We start from the raw sequence: 16273 nt of genomic DNA, 5'->3' as shown, positions 1-16273 counted from the left end.
AACATGATGTGGAAAGATCGATCTGAGCTTAACGCACAATTGGAAATGTGTTCCAGAGATGGAGGACATAGATAGCATGGTCAAGCTTTAGCATGACGACGATGATGTAGCTTTACGGCTTGGAATGACATGATCGAGTACAAACTCATAGGAAAAGAAGATTATTAAGAGTTGTGGAATCACAAAGCATACTCGATTCAGTTATCGGTGACTTTGAGTGTCCAACAACTCAAGACACGGGGAAAACCGGAATCAATGAAACGTCATAGTTGAGGAGGAGCTCATAACAAGTTATATAGCTCCGTGATATTTTCGAGATACCAGGGACAATATTCGGAGGTAGATCAACATTAAGGCTTGGACCGATGTATTGAACTGAAAAAGATAAGTGCTTTAACTTGTCTACATATGGGATCAAAGAAGAACATCCCTGGTCGGAACCACGATTTCAAAGGACAAGTTCACACATACCAAATCAAATTATACCAAGGGAATTTTATTGTTACGAGAAGATTCTGTGATAGGATGAACACCGTCTCCATGGCCATGAACACAAAGTTCAAGGTCAACTCCCACTTCATCAATGCATCACCTGCCATTTACTTCTCACCTTTGATCAGGTTGTAGCTTGGAAAGATTATATGACAAAACACCAGAAGAGTAAGACTCGTGAAAACTCTTCGGGTCATATTGATTTAGGAAGGCATAGGTTCAACCCATCGGGGCATCTTAGGAACATATACCACAAACTTCAAGAGTAATTAACACATGCTTGAAGAGCATGGCTGACAAAGGCATATGATACAACTTATCACAGGGAGAAGACACGATTTACAAATGGCATCATGTATTAGGGGAGGAATATCACAAGAAGTTTTTGAATGTAAAGGATGCCGTCGGATAATAACCCAACAATGGGTCTGACGGTCCACAAAGGACCTCATGTGAGTATCGGTACTCAATCACTGGGAGATAGAATGCAAGGCATCAGATTATAGAACATATAAAAATATTGATACTTAAATACCAAAGGAATTTATGACTTCCAGGTTGTTGTATCAAATTTAGATGATGTGATCAAATACAAGTAAGATGAATGGACTTAGATGGACAATCAATCAAGGTTGATTTGTCGAGAACCAACTCCTGCGTGGAAGGATGTCTGACCCGGAGAGTTAATTTATGAGTATGAACACATGATTGCATGCATTCACACACACGTTGAAGCAATAAGATCAACGGAAAATCACAAAGGATTTTAACGAATGTTGCTAGACATATGGATTTAACCATAATGCAAGCAGGTGAGAAAGGTCAAGAACAATAGGCTACAGAGGATTTCGGAAGATCAAATAGTAATTCGAAGGACTTTGTGAAAGACATGAACAACTGAGGACGAACGAATCCCCGATAAGATAATTCGTCACATCTCGTGAAAACAAGAGCAATTAGAAAAGAGAGTATGAACGACATTTGTATGTAGTCATCCATAGGGGTTGACGGAGGAAGATAAACCGCAAAAGCGATGAACACAAGTTCTCGAGATAACATCGGAGGTATCTCCAGAGTCTTCTAGCGAATCAAGCTATCGTGTGGAATGCCGGGATCTCCGGGAGGAAATGTTTACGAGAACCAAAAGTTAGAGTTAGCAAAAACTTTTAACCCGTATTAGAAGAGAGATCAGAACCTAGAGTATAGAAGAGGAGTAAAAGATACTAATACCACTCGATTAGGATGTGGGCCCGTAAGCCAGAACATCAAAGTTGGTAAGTTTTTCAAGTACTAGACTCAACTTCGGCCAAAGAGTTTGAAAGGGGGATACCTACAGTCATTCGGCTCTGATACCAACTTGTGACGCCCTCGATTTGCTCGTATGCTAATCATACATGCAAATGCATACGACCAAGCTCAAGGACTCACTGGAAGATATCACAACACAACTCTAGACATAAATAAAACATACAAGCTTCATATGACAAGCCAGGGGCCTCGAGGGCTAGAATACAGAAGCTCGATAAACACACGAGTCAGCGGAAGCAACAAATATTTGAGTACAGACATGAAACACGAGGTGCCTTATAAGGCTAGCACAAAAGATAGAACGATCGTACGATGCGAGGCCTCCTAACTGGGAACCTCCTAACTACTCTTGGTCTTCGGCGGCCTCCACGTAGTAGTAGGCACTGTCGGGGTAGCAGTCGTCGTCGGCGGGATACGCCATCTCCTGGGGCTCCATCATCTGGTTGCGGCGACGAATCAAATGGAAAAAGGGGGAGCAAAGCAACAATGAGTACGCATCCAAAGTGTTCGCAAGACTGACATTCAAACTATATTAAGTATGCATAAGTATCAAAGGAAGGGGGTTATATGTGTATTGACTACGGCAATGCGAGAAAGAGAGAGAGAAGGCCTAGTCCTATCGAAGACTAGCATCTTCAGGGGGTCTTGCAACAATAGACGAGAGTAGAACAAGTAACACAATTAATAGTCATATTGTTGCAGCAATATTAAATTAAGGTCACGCCCAGAGATTCTTACTCCATTCCCTGCGAGGAAGCAATCCCGGAGCCAACATTCCAGCTAAGTAACAGTTGAAGTTGTATAAGATCGGGGCACAACTCCAAGTCATCCTGTAACCGTGGACACGACTATTCAAATAGATAAGTTCTTCCCTGCAGGGATGTACCAAGTTTCCCGTCACTCTCGAAAAACTCTGGTCGGACACACTTTCCTAGGTCATGCACGGCTTTGGAACATCGACACGTCGCAGCCCCACCTAGACTCAATAGAGAGGCCATCCCGCTGGTCTAAATCCTAAGCACGTAGGGGTCATGGGCCCATCACCCTTTGCACTCCTGCACGATGCAAGGGCGACCAATGTCAGTCCTCGCACCTCTTACACAAGAAAGGTGATAATCTAGACCACTCGGGCGCGCATCGCTCCATTGTTGACGTCTGAAGAGCTTCGACTGATACCACGACGTCGAGTACCCATAAGCTCTCCCACGTAGACAGTTAGTGCGAATAAGGTCTCTGACCAACCAAGATCAAATACCCAAATCCATTAACATTTTAATTAACTCATCGACACATCCACACGGGAATCCACCCGCCAAACATTTATTCATCAATGTTCCTAGTAACACAGTCAAGTAACTGTGTGGTTGTAACATCAGGGGGATCTAAGGTATCACCCTCGTTGGATACGGAACGATGTATCCATCAAGGTGGCCAGGGAGGAATCACCCTTGATGGGCCACCCTTGATGGGTTTTATGACAGAGTCGTTATTGGAAGTTGTGAACGAGGAATCACCCTTCGAGAACCACCGTTGGTCGACTACACTACAACGCAAACATCAGAGTACGTAACGAGGTGTCACCCTCGGTACTCGAAAGTAGCTCTACAACATCGTACCACTAAGGGGGTTGTGAGTGTTGTGTCGGGTCTTGGCTCGTCGATCAGGGATCGAGATTTGACGATAAAGTAGGGGCAATGTAGCGACCCGACTCAAGACGAGTCAAGCCTCTGTGTTTCTGTGCCATCCCTGGATGAGTATGCTGGCACACACAGTACATCATTCTATATATCAAAGTGCAATCACATGTAAAATAGCGTAAAAACTGATATATACCTTAAATATCTCAGCGGAAGCGGTCAAGGGAGTGGAGTCCCAATAAACACCAACGGCAAGTTGAGTGTAGACCGTAACCCAGAATCGTACTCTTACCCGTCGAAGAAAAATATCTGCAACATAAGACGTTGCAGCCGTGTAGGTCAGCATATTGAATATGCCGGCAAGTCATCAAAGAGAGGGGTAAAAATAATAATCAACTATCTCTACATGCATATTTGGCAGGTGGGGCTATAAGTTTTGCATAAAGCCAATTTTCTCCTATAACAAGAGGGCTGGAAGCAAAATATTACTATATTGTTTGTTGTTAACGAGATGGTTCCGCCAACCAATCCTCGTACCCACGTTGTCAATAATACCCTCATCAAATATATTTAATGGTGTTGAGAAATCCAGATAACTTCAGTTCCTTTGGCTCAAGTTGTCCATGACCGTGGACACGGCTAATCGATTAGGTTTGAGTACTCTGCAGAGTTATGCACACGTTCCCCACAAGATTTGATCGCCTCCGAGTATGTCCTCGAACTTCAGGGTGTTTGAAGACCGGATGATCAAAACATGGTCTTTCAACGGGTCCCTCTGAATCCCTGTCGGTGCTCATCCATTCCTACCGTTCTTCTACATATGCTAGCACCGCCTGTCCAGAGTCGCCGCGTTGTCCAACCAAGCCAGAGCCCATAATGACTTGTGGCTGTGCCGGTAAGCCTTGGGTCTTGAAAATATCCGTCCGTCTCTTTGAGCCTGGGTGAAGCTTTCCGCAGGATGTCATGGCCTCTCCAGCATCCCGGGTCATCCACTGGGTTCTCCAGGGAGCCGATCAACCGTCCTTCACCCAGAGTTGCATTGCGTCCGAGGTCTTGAAAATCTTGTCTTAGTCCGGTCTTGATTATTATATCAACCTCGCATCACTCGTGATATACACTCAACCGATAACCCGTCTACTCAAGCATAGCATTAAGAAATTGTCGTCCCGGGGCCAAGTATCGGGGTTGTTGTGTTCCTACCACATGATACTACTACTATACTAAAGTTTCCAAGTACCTAGGCAACATGCAATTGGGCATAGGATGGTAGAACTACAATGCATAAAACATGGGTGATAGTATGATCAAAGTGACTTGCCTGGTGATGTTGACGAAGAAGAATTTCTCGAGAAATAACTTGATAGACTACTCGTCACTCTCCGATGAAATCTATATAACAAACATATCATTCACATAAGCACTCATACTAGCAATCATTCTAGCAATCAAAACAAAAGAGAGAGTGAATAAGAATCCGAAAGAAACTTCAAATAAGACTAGGGAGTCTTCTACTATGTCAAACACAAAATAGTTTTTGTCTAACAGAAAATAATAACAAGGAACTAAGATATAAGTTTAACTAAGATAAAATAAATTATTTTTCACAAAACTTTTTGAAAGTATTCCCAAACGGGATTTGAAACAAAGGTCAAAACAATTGCAAGTTACTACGGGACTAGAATTGTTTTTCATGAAAACAAATAAAAATAAAATAAAAACTTGTTGCAAAACTACTGTTTAACTAACAGAAACAAAACATAATATTTCTGAAATAATAAATAAAATATTTTAAAACAAAAGTAGAAAACGAATTAGCCGAAATCCTAAAAGAGGTGAAACAGAAATTGTTTCACATGAAACAGTGAGCTAACATACTCAAACAAATCTGAAATTTTTACCAGTTATAAATAAGATCACTAGTGATGAGTACCAAAAGGAATGAAATTAAAAGCTATTTTTAAACTGCTGTAATAAGCAAAACAAGGTTTAATCTAAATCTGATCTAACTTATATTTGAAAATTTCAAACATAGACAAATTATATGTTTTTACAAACTACAGGAAATTTTTGAGCTACTGGAAAAAGAATCAATGTCATTGGACTTCAGGATCAAAAGTTGTGGCCAAAACAAGATTGAAACTTGCTGTTTTCGTAATTTTTGACAGAAAAACTGAAAACAACTAGCTAGCTATTAGGGTACACGTGGCAAGTTGCTATTGGCTGCGGAGGGTGTTTGTTGGAACGCTTTGGGCAAACGGCCGAAGCTAAGGAAAAGTGCTGGTTAAAAGGTAAGTGAAAACAAAACCGTTGGTTAACTGAACTAAACCGAAAGGTTATTTCCTAGATCTAATCTAAGCCCTATATCCAAGATCTAATGGCTAAAAAAGAGGAACATGAAATAACAGAGAGGAGGGGGCTGCCTTGCTGGCTGGCAGCAGCTCCGGCGGGAAGGGCGTCGCCGGCGAGGGGAGGGGAGCTCCGGGGCGGTGGGGATGGGGCGGCGACGGCGAGGCAGTCCTCCTCCTCGGGGGGAGGCGCTCGGGGGAGACGGAGAGGGGCTCGGGGGCGCTCCCAGGGCGAGGCCGAAGGTAGCAGCAGCTGCTACCGGCGAGCGGTGGCGGGGCTAGGGCGGCGGTGGCTCGTCGGGGTGGGGTTGGGAACGGGGTCGGCCGGGGGGGGGGGGGGTTCTCTTATATAGGCCAGGGGAGAGGTGGCTAAGGAAGGGAGAGGGAGGATAAGGGGAAGAAATCCCGAGGTCTCGGGCGGCTCGGTTTCGGGCAGAGCTATGGAAGGAAGAAGGAGGGTGGTGACCGACGGGAGCTTGGCTCGGGCTGGGGGGCCCGCAGGTAAGTGGCAGGGGGCGGGGAAAGGCAGGGGCGGGTGGCCGGTTTAAAAGGGATTCGGGATCCATGGACAGGGGGGATTCGGCCCAGGCTATCTAGCGGCCAGGGGCGGCTTTAAAGAAAAAAAAACTTTCCTAATATCTAACCTTTTCCAAAACAGAAAACAAAAGCTAAAAAAAAGGAAATAAATCAAAATATCTACATATGGTATTATATATCAAAAAAATCAGAAAAAGAATCTCTACCCGAATAACATTTTTCCAAAGCAAAAATAAAAACTTAAAAAAAATGTTTTTTCAGAAATTCCCAAATTTGCTTTATTTCTTTTTGCAATTATTTTTGCAAAAGAACTTTGGGTTTTCTTGGCTCAAATATTTCAGAAATTGCCCGCACTTTGGAGGGTCATTTTCCTCCGCTCTCTCTCTTGCGTGCAAGAGAGTTTTCTTCGGGCATTTCTTGCGCGAGAAAAAAAACAAAAGACGAAAGAATTTCCCGGCATTTCTTGCACGAAGAAAACGAATGGAAATGCAAAAGAATTCAAATGCAAATATCTCCGTTCAAATTCTTTGTGGTTGAAGAAGTCATGTCATCTTCTCTGTTGCTTTTAAAAGATTGAATTTGAATTCACCGGAGAAGGGGAAAGTCATTTTATTCCCTCTCATTCAAAAGTTTTGAAAAGTTTCAAATTTCACACAAGTTTCAGTCACTCAGCAAACAAACAAAGAATCAATCTAATAATTATATTAACATTCAAAATTTATAATTTTGGGATGTTACAGGCAACTGGACTAAGGGGGCAAAAAGGATGACTGCTATACCTATACTAAGCAGTTTAGATTGTGGTACAGTAAAGTAGTAGTTCATCGAAAACAGGCTATGCATCACAATACGATCTATCTACAACAGTAGCAAAATTCTAATGCAAGCACGAGGGAGAAAGAAATACGTGATATAGGGATGATCAAGGGGGTTTACTTGCCTTGTTGCTCTACGACAAAGGGTTGATCGTCAGGTGGGTAGTCGTACCCGGCAGCAGTGTCAGTCTTGGTGTCTACCGGTAAGAAGAGGGGGGAAGAAACAATAAATAATAGCAACATGTGCGACACGATGCATTACATGGCAATATGTCGGGCTAGGCATGCACTAACGCAGTATCATCCGTAATAGACGGATCGGGAAAATATCTCATGATATTCCCGGGTCTTTGGTTACTACCGAACAGGCAAAGCGGATGGAAAATTTCCACGTTCGCTATGTTAGAGACGCGTGACAGACGAACGGATAGCGTATCCGGATTCGTCTCGTTTTTCTGATCAACTATCATATACAAATTATTTTCATCTGAGCTACAAATTATTTTCTATTAAATTTTAAAATTTTAATCATTTTCTGAAATTCACAGAATTAAATTAATTCGAAAAAGCATTAATGACATCAGCATGACATCATCACTGCATCAGCAGTCAACAGTTTGAGCTGACTAGTCAAACTGGCTGGTGGGGCTCTGCTGTCGTAGACTCAGGGTTAACCCGGTTTGAATTTAATCTAACAAGAGACTAATTAGCAAGTGGGTGTCCATATGTCATAGACACATTAGTGTAACTTATTACATTTTAACTTAAACAATTTGCTAAATAAGTAAGTGAAAGGGGTGGCCCACTGTCATACTCACTAGGGGTATAGGACCCACCTGTCATTTCTTGGACCAGGTTCAGTAAGGAGCTGACCTGGTCAACAGGTCAACTTGGACCGTGGGACCAAGCTGCCAGTGCACTGGCAGTGGCCCCAGCCTAGCCATGTCGGCGGCGGCGGCGCTGGGTCGCCGGAGAAGCTCCGGGAAGCACAAGAGACCACAGCGGGGCTCGAGATTCGCGTGTGGTGATCCAAATGGAGCGTCGCTTGTTCCTACGGATTCCTGGTGACGACCCGCGTCATTTGGTGCAAGCAGCAGGACCGGAGGTGGCCTGCATCGAGCGCAGCTTCAACAATGGCGGCGGCGCTATTCGGCCAACATGGCATCGAGCGAACCAGCAACTAAACCGATCACATTTTGCGCGGGATGGACTCTACGCACGCACCGCATGCAAACAGACCTGGCTACGACTCCAAATGACCATCAAATGGTCTCCGACATTGAGAATGCACGGCTGCGGGATCGGTCTTGCGTGGTGCTACGGCTATGGTAGCGTTCGAGAGCACAGAGAGGGAGGGAAAGATGCGCGGGAGCTCACCGATGTTGATGAGAGTGCCCGGTGCTGCTAGAGGCGATGGGGAGAAGAGATCGGCGGCGGCGAGGTCTCAGACCCGAGGAAGAAGACGATCGCAGGAGGCGGCGTGAGAGCTTCCGGGCCTCGCTCCAATGCTCCACGTGGTGGAGGACGACGAGGCGGAGCTCCTAGACCCAACGAGGACGCACGAGGTGGGGTGTGGCCATGAGCTTCAGCTGGGCAGGGCCATGGCTGCGCTCGGGAGAGGAAGAAAGGGGTGATGAAGAGAGCGTGGGGAGAAACTAACAGGTCCAGATGGGGGGGGGGATGAGCCAGGGCTCGATCTAGGGCAGCGGTGGCGGTCTTATCCCCTCCAGGGACGTTGTAGCAACGAAGGAGGCGAGCTGGTTCGGCGGGGACGAGGCCATGGCTCGGTCGCCATTGACAGGTGGAGGAGGGAGGTAGGGGATGAGCGGGGGAGTGAGCTGGGCCACACTGTAGGTGCACGCCAAGTGCAGAGGTGGGTTTCTCCCTTTTCTTTCTTTTCTTTTTTGTTTCATTTTCTCTGCTTCTGTTTTATTTCTTTTTGCATTATTTTCCCTTAGCAAAAATGTGTGACTTTGTCCAATAAACATCTTGCAATATTTTGCATGGCCGCACACACTTTGGGAATTTTTAGAATCTTTTTGCAATTTCCAATTGAATTTAAGAGCACTTTAAATACTTTAAATCTTTGTTGTTGATGCTGGGGTCCACTTCAACATCCACGTGATGTTGTTTTCCTTAACAACATTTGTTTTGTGATTTTTAGCAAGTGTGCAACAATTTTCTTTTGATGTTTGAGACTTATTTTATCACCATAAAATTCAGTGTTTTTAATGGAATTCGAAATAAGATATGAATTTTGAACTTGATCATGTTGTGTTTAGCAAAATGATTAGGCACTGATCATAGTCGTCACTGTGCTTAATTACAATGATCACTGTAGCCAAAATCCAGGGATCACATGAGTAATATTTGAGCCAAGTTTCTGGCTTGGACTTACCTATCGCCGTAGCCAATCGGTAGTTGGAGGGAATCTCCGCTTTGGACATGTGTGTGCTGAAGCACTCAAGGCGAGATACCCCCGGCCTGCCCGCGATAGGTCAACCACGTTTTGCATGATTATAGCACTCATGTTGAATTGGGGAGCTCGGCCGCCGTTGTCCCCATAACCCCTCTGCTAATTGGGGTTGGCCTGCGGTCATGAGGTTGGTGTCCAAGTGAACCACTCCTCGGAGGAGGTGTCCTGCTATAAACTCGACAATCGTGCCTCTGATCCCCACACGGGCCTCTTAGAGAAGGAGCAGATCTTTGGCATCTTCCGAGTGCATGAGGGCTGTGTGCCGACTACATCGTGTCCGCTTGGACGGACCTGTTGTGGATGTGATACCGCGATTGTGATACCATGGAGTTCCATTGCAAGGCGGTCTTCAGCAGAGTCTGGATCTGCCGAATGCCTTCCTCGACCGCAGAATCACTCGGCTGAATGGAATCAGTGATTTGAGTGGACACGGTCAGGTTCTGCAAAGGTGTTCGCATCACCCTAATAATATGCTGGCGGTCATTCAGAAACAATTGCCAGTGGTTGCGACTGGAACTCGGCTGATCCCTTGCGTCTTGGGCGTCAAGTGAGCGCTGAAGTCGCTTAAGTCGCTCGCGCTCAACCAGAGTGGTCTGGCGCACGTTCTCCAGTGCTATTTCCTCCGGGGTGTTCCTGATGATGTGAGTATGAAGAGCCTGATCGCTCCTCTGCTGAAGTTCCTCCCTTTGCTGCTCATTGAGCAGATGGGGAACGTGATGGCTACCGTCACCATGACGATGCTCGTAGCCATCATGTACGTGAGAGTTCTCCGCAGAAAAAACCAGGGGCTCCTCCCCTGGCCGTATCGACTGATACGTCTCCAACGTATCTAGTTTTCCAAACTCTTTTGCCCTTGTTTTGGACTATAATTTGCATGATTTGAAAGGAATTAACCCGGACTGACGTTGTTTTCAGTATAATTGCCTTGGTGTTATTTTTGTGTAGAAATAGAAGTTCTCAGATTGACCTGAAAATTTACGGAGAACTTTTTTGGAATTGATAAAAATTATTGGCGGAAGAATCAACCGGAGAGGGGCCACCACCTGGCCCCAAGCGTGCAGGGCGCCCCCCTAGGGCGCGCACCCTGGCTTGTGGGGCCCCTGTGGCTCCGCCGACCTCGTTTCCACTTCTATATATTCCAATCTGGGGAGAAACAAATCAGAGAGAAGAGTTCATCGCGTTTTACGATACGGAGCCGCCGCCACCTCATGTTCTGCCTCGGGAGGGCAGATCTGGAGTCTGATTTGGGCTCCGGGGAGGGGAAATCGATGTCGTCATCATCACCAACCATCCTTCATCACCAATTTCATGATGCTCTCCAACGTTCGTGAGTAATTCCATCATAAGCTTGCTGGACAGTGATGGGTTGGATGATATCTATCATGTAATCGAGTTAGTTTTGTTAGGGTTTGATCCCTAGTATCCACTATGTTCTAAGATTGATGTTGCTATGACTTTGCTATGCTTAATGCTTGTCACTAGGGCCCGAGTGCCATGATTTCAGATCTGAACCTATTATGTTATCAAGAGTATATATGTGTTCTTGATCGTATCTTGCAAGTTATAGACACATAGTATGAGTTATGATCCGCATCCCCATGTGACAATAACTGGGTTTCTTTTCGGTGATTACAGTAGTTTGAGGAGTTCATGTATTCACTAAGTGCTAATGCTTTTGTCCGGTTCTCTATTAAAAGGAGGCCTTAATATCCCTTAGTTTCCATTATGACCCCGCTTCCACGGGAGGGTAGGACAAAAGATGTCATGCAAGTTCTTTTCCATAAGCATGTATGATTATATATGGAATACATGTCTACAATACATTGATGAATTGGAGCTAGTTCAGTATCACCCTATGTTATGACTGTTGCATGATGAATGCCATCTGATATAATTATCCATCACTCATCCATTGCCTACGAGCTTTTCACATATTGATCTTTGCTAAGTTACTTTTCCGTTGCTATTGTTACAATCACTACAAAACTGCTATTGTCACGTTTGCCACCGTTACTGTTACTTCCATACTACTTTGCTACCAAATACTTTGCTGTAGATATGTAACTTCCCAAATTTTGGTATGTTATAATATTTACTAGATTGATTGTTTGTTTGAGTGACTGAAACCTGAGTGAAATTTGAAACTTTTTAAACTCTTGAATGAGAGGGAATAAAATGACTGTCCTATTTTCTTTTAATTCAAATTCATCCACTTAAAATCAGTGAGAGGAGATAACATGACTTCTTCAACTATAAAGAATTTGAAAGGTGGATTTGAAAACTAAATATAAGATTTCCAATTTTGGTTTCATTTTCATATTTGATCCTATCGCTATTTCAAAGTTTAAATGAATTCATATGTAAAAAAACATGAGAGGAGGAACATGACCCTCCAAACCAGGGGCATTTTGAAAATTATTTGAACCCTAAAACTTAGGGGGTCATTTGGAAAATATTTGTAAAAGGAAATGAATCAATTAGGCAATTTTGTGAAAATATTTTTTTCTGAAGTTTTTATTTTGGCTGTGGAAAAATGTTCGTATTAATGGATTTTGTTTTCTCATAATTTTGATATATAATACTTCTATATTTCAAGTTATATTTATTTTATTTTCAAGTTTTACTTTCCTGTTATTATAAAAAGGAAACAAAACGTTTTTTTGGAAAGTTATCCTGGGCCCGATGGGAAACCAAATCAGGCTTGATTTCCCTTCTTCTTCTTCCTCTCGTTCCTTCCTTCTGTGTGTTGCACCTTCCAGAAAGCCATGGCGCTGGTCCCCTTTCCCCGATCTCGCGATTCCCTTCCCTCCCCTCGCCTCCCATCGCCCTATAAATAATCCCCACCCCCTCCTCTCTCCGTTTTCTCCAAGACCCGCCCCTCTCCTCGCCTCTAGCCGCCGCCAACACCTCGCCGGAATAGCGCCGGAGCCGAAGCTCCAGGAACTTCCTGCCGCGCGCCCCATCGCCCAGGAACCACCCCGTTGCCACCAGGAGACGTCGGTGACTCCCCACCGCTGGCCGCACCACCCCGCGCCCCCCTACAACCACCGAAACCACCCCCTTGCAGCCCTCACCTTTGGCCGGCCACCATGCTGGAGTTCTTTCCTCTGCCAGCCACGGTAAGAACTCCCCTTTTCTCCCCACCGTTAGATCTTTAATCTACGCTAGAGATTAGATGCGGATACCCCTTCGGTTTGTTTAAAAAAACCAATCTGTTTTCTGCTAGTTAGTTTTAACCGAATAGGTTTTCTCTAATTTGCGTCCATCCGCCAGTTTAGCTAACACGTGCACACCTCTCAGCCAATAGAAATCTGCCACGTCGCATATACCTTTTATTCTTTTGTTGTTTTTAATTCTGAAAACAAATTTGAACTTGATTTTAGAATCCTTATAACTTTTATTCTATAGCTCCAAATTAGGTGATTCTTTTTGAATTGGATCACAAATTTTATATAGTTTCTGTAGATATAAAATTTGACCATGTTTGAAAATTTAAATTTTGAATTTAAACAGATTTGGATTAAATCTTGTTTTGTTAATATCTGGAGTTTAAAAATAGTTTTTTAGTTGATTCTTTTTCCTACTATTCACTAGTGATGTTATTTATCATTAGGTACAATTTCAGAATTTTTGGAATATTTTAAATCTTTATTTTATGTAAAACAGATTCTATTTTAGTTCTTTCTCGGATAGTTGTTATTTCTTTGGCTATAACAGTTTTTAATTTATTTTATTTTATACTAGTGAAAGGTTATATTTTTGTTTTCTATTAGTTAACAGTAAGTTTTCAACAACAAAAAAAATTTATTTTATTTGATAGCATGAAATCAATTCTAGTTCGGTGATAACTTGCAAATTGATTTCGTTGCTAGTTTGATTTCCTATTTGAAAATACTTTCAAAATAATATTGCTTTATGAAAAATACTTTCTGTTATTATAGTTAATTTTATATTTTATTTTCTGTTATTTTACTATTTTAGTGTTTTATTTTCTGTTAAGTTTAATTAGAACAAAAAAACTATTTAGTGATTGTTGTAGTAGAAGACTCCATAGTTTTTCTTTGAAGTTTCCTTTGGATTCTTATTTGATCTTTCTTATTGATTTTATTGCATCAAGTTTTATTGTTGTTTGTTATATTGATTGCTAGGATATTGCTAGTATGATTGCTTATATGAATACTATGTTTGATTATATAGATTTCATCGGAGAGTGACGAATAGTTCTATCAAGTTATTTTCTGTGAGCGATATCTATGTTCATCAACCCTACCAGGCAAGTTCACATTGATCATATTTTTACCCATGGTTTTATTGCATTAGTTTGAACCTTCTTCACCCATTGCATACAAGTAGGTACTTGGAAACTTTTGTTATTGAGTAGTATGTTATGATAGGCACCCCTAAACCCTTGTTACTTTGGCCGGGACGTTATTTTGCTATGATCCTAGTAGATTGGATTTGGTTGAGTGTTTATCATGAGTGTTGTGAGAACTTAATAGTCAAGACCTGAAGACTCCAAGACTTGCAAGACCTCAGAATGCAATATACCTCTTGGTGAAGGACGGTTCAGATGGGCTCTCTGGGAAACCAGCGGAGGACCCAGATGCATGGGGAAGCGCCATGACATCTTGCGGAAAGCGTCACCCAGGCACAAAGATATGGATGGATAATTCAAGACCCAAGGCTTACCTACACATCCAAAAGTCATTATGGGCTTTGGCTTGGTTGGACAACATGGTGACTCTGGACGGGCGGTGCTACGAGATCACTACAAGAAATATGCTAACTAGAGACCTTCAATATTGGTCACCGAATGGTCGTTGATTTCCATTTACGACCTTTTTACGACCAAAAATAGACGGTCAAAAGTTGATGGTCTCTAATGAACTATAACGACCTTTTTTCTCGAATGGTCAGAGACATTTATGACCAAACGAAAGGTCGTTGGTTCTACGACCAATTATTTTGGTTGTTGGTTGTCAGCCCAAGCCACATCGGATCCAACGTGGCAAGCTGACGTGGCAACATTTTGACCAAATGAATTGGTCGTAGATTAGAATCAGCCCGGTCTAGTTCGGTGTTTTAGATGGGCCGAGCCCATTTAATATATATTTCCTGTCACTTTGCGTCCGCTACGTGGGCCAAGCCCAAGAATTCGACAATTTTATTATTTTCTAGGACGTGGCCTTCTAGAATCCAGTTCTCTTTTGGGCCTCAGCCTTTTTTAAGTCCATTTCTATTTTTGGCCTCAAGAACAAATATTCAGAAACCTATGATTATTCCATCAACAAAGTGAAACAAAGAGGGAATTCAAACAAGCCGCGACACGATAGTAGGTACATTTGATAGACTTAATTAACATAAAAATGAAGCAACATAGGGCAGCCCAAGCACGTGAACTACACCACATGGGACTAGAGCTACCATTTCTACCAGCAACAGCAACCGCCAAAAAGGCTTTCTACCATTTCTACCAACAACAACAACCATCCATCATTAATCAATTACACTAGAAATTCATGGCAGCAGTGAAGTTCCAAAGACTTCAGACCCCCTCCCCTGTTGTTGCTCTTCTAATCCATGTAGGCGTCGTGTACCCGACCTTAAGCTTCTCAACATTGGTAAAGTAGGAAGCCTTCTCCTGCAATTCATAATTCATTCAACCGTTAGTGTGGTGCAAGGATGAAACATTTGTGTGGTGCAAGGCAATGGATCTCAGGATAAGAATTAACAAACGAGGAATAGTTGAACAACTCATGCAAAATGGCAAGGCGGATATGGAAACTAACATTCGAGCAACAGTTTGAATCGATGAACATAGATTGTACAAACCCTAACAAGGCTACACACTAGAACCCTAAATACCACCACAAGCATGTGTGACACGCATGTAGTACCGTTCAGCTCCTGTACGACCCACCTCTATCTCTCCATGGTTCTGCTGCTAGCCTGACGTGCTGCTACTCTGGTACACGGTGGAAAGTGCAGAACCGAAACATTTTTTTTGTGGGTAGATCCAAGACAGTTGCTACACGAGAAGTCTTATCTCATTACAAGTTGATTAATTTAACATGGTGCTTCCGGATAGAGAAGTTCTTTGATTAAAATATTGAGCTATGGGGCTGGATACACACGGATACAATTGTTCAATAAGTGTTTTTAGTAGATTGTAGTCAATAGCTTTGACCACGCAAAGATCTTATGTGCATGTAACTTAGGGGGACTGACACACAGAGCTTATACAAATAAATTGCAAAGTTAACAAGTATTTTTTATTGACAACTCTATAAAAATATACGAAAAAGCTTAATATCTTACACATTTTTATAAGTATATTGTGAGGACATAGCGCCCGCAATAGCGTCCGCAATTTGAAAGCTGCTATACCGACCCAAACCCATAACGAGCCCGCTATCCGCTATTTAAAATTGTGCAATAGTGATGAAACACTCAACCGTCATAGTGGTTCAACACAGAGATAGGATAAACCATTACCTCTTATGTACTTCTCCCTCGATGGATGCTCGCTATGGTTGGTGGCCTTCACAATCACAACGTCCAGTTCCTGTTTGTTCCGAATAAATGGTAAGCCAGCAGTGAGTGAAGCATGATAAAAGTAGAGGTTCAAATATGAAAAGCTTCAAATACAATTCAACATTCAAT

This window comes from Hordeum vulgare, chromosome 4H (genome assembly GCF_904849725.1).
Source record: "Hordeum vulgare subsp. vulgare chromosome 4H, MorexV3_pseudomolecules_assembly, whole genome shotgun sequence".
Classification (NCBI taxonomy): Eukaryota; Viridiplantae; Streptophyta; class Magnoliopsida; order Poales; family Poaceae; genus Hordeum; species Hordeum vulgare.
This window is presented reverse-complemented; position numbering follows the sequence as displayed.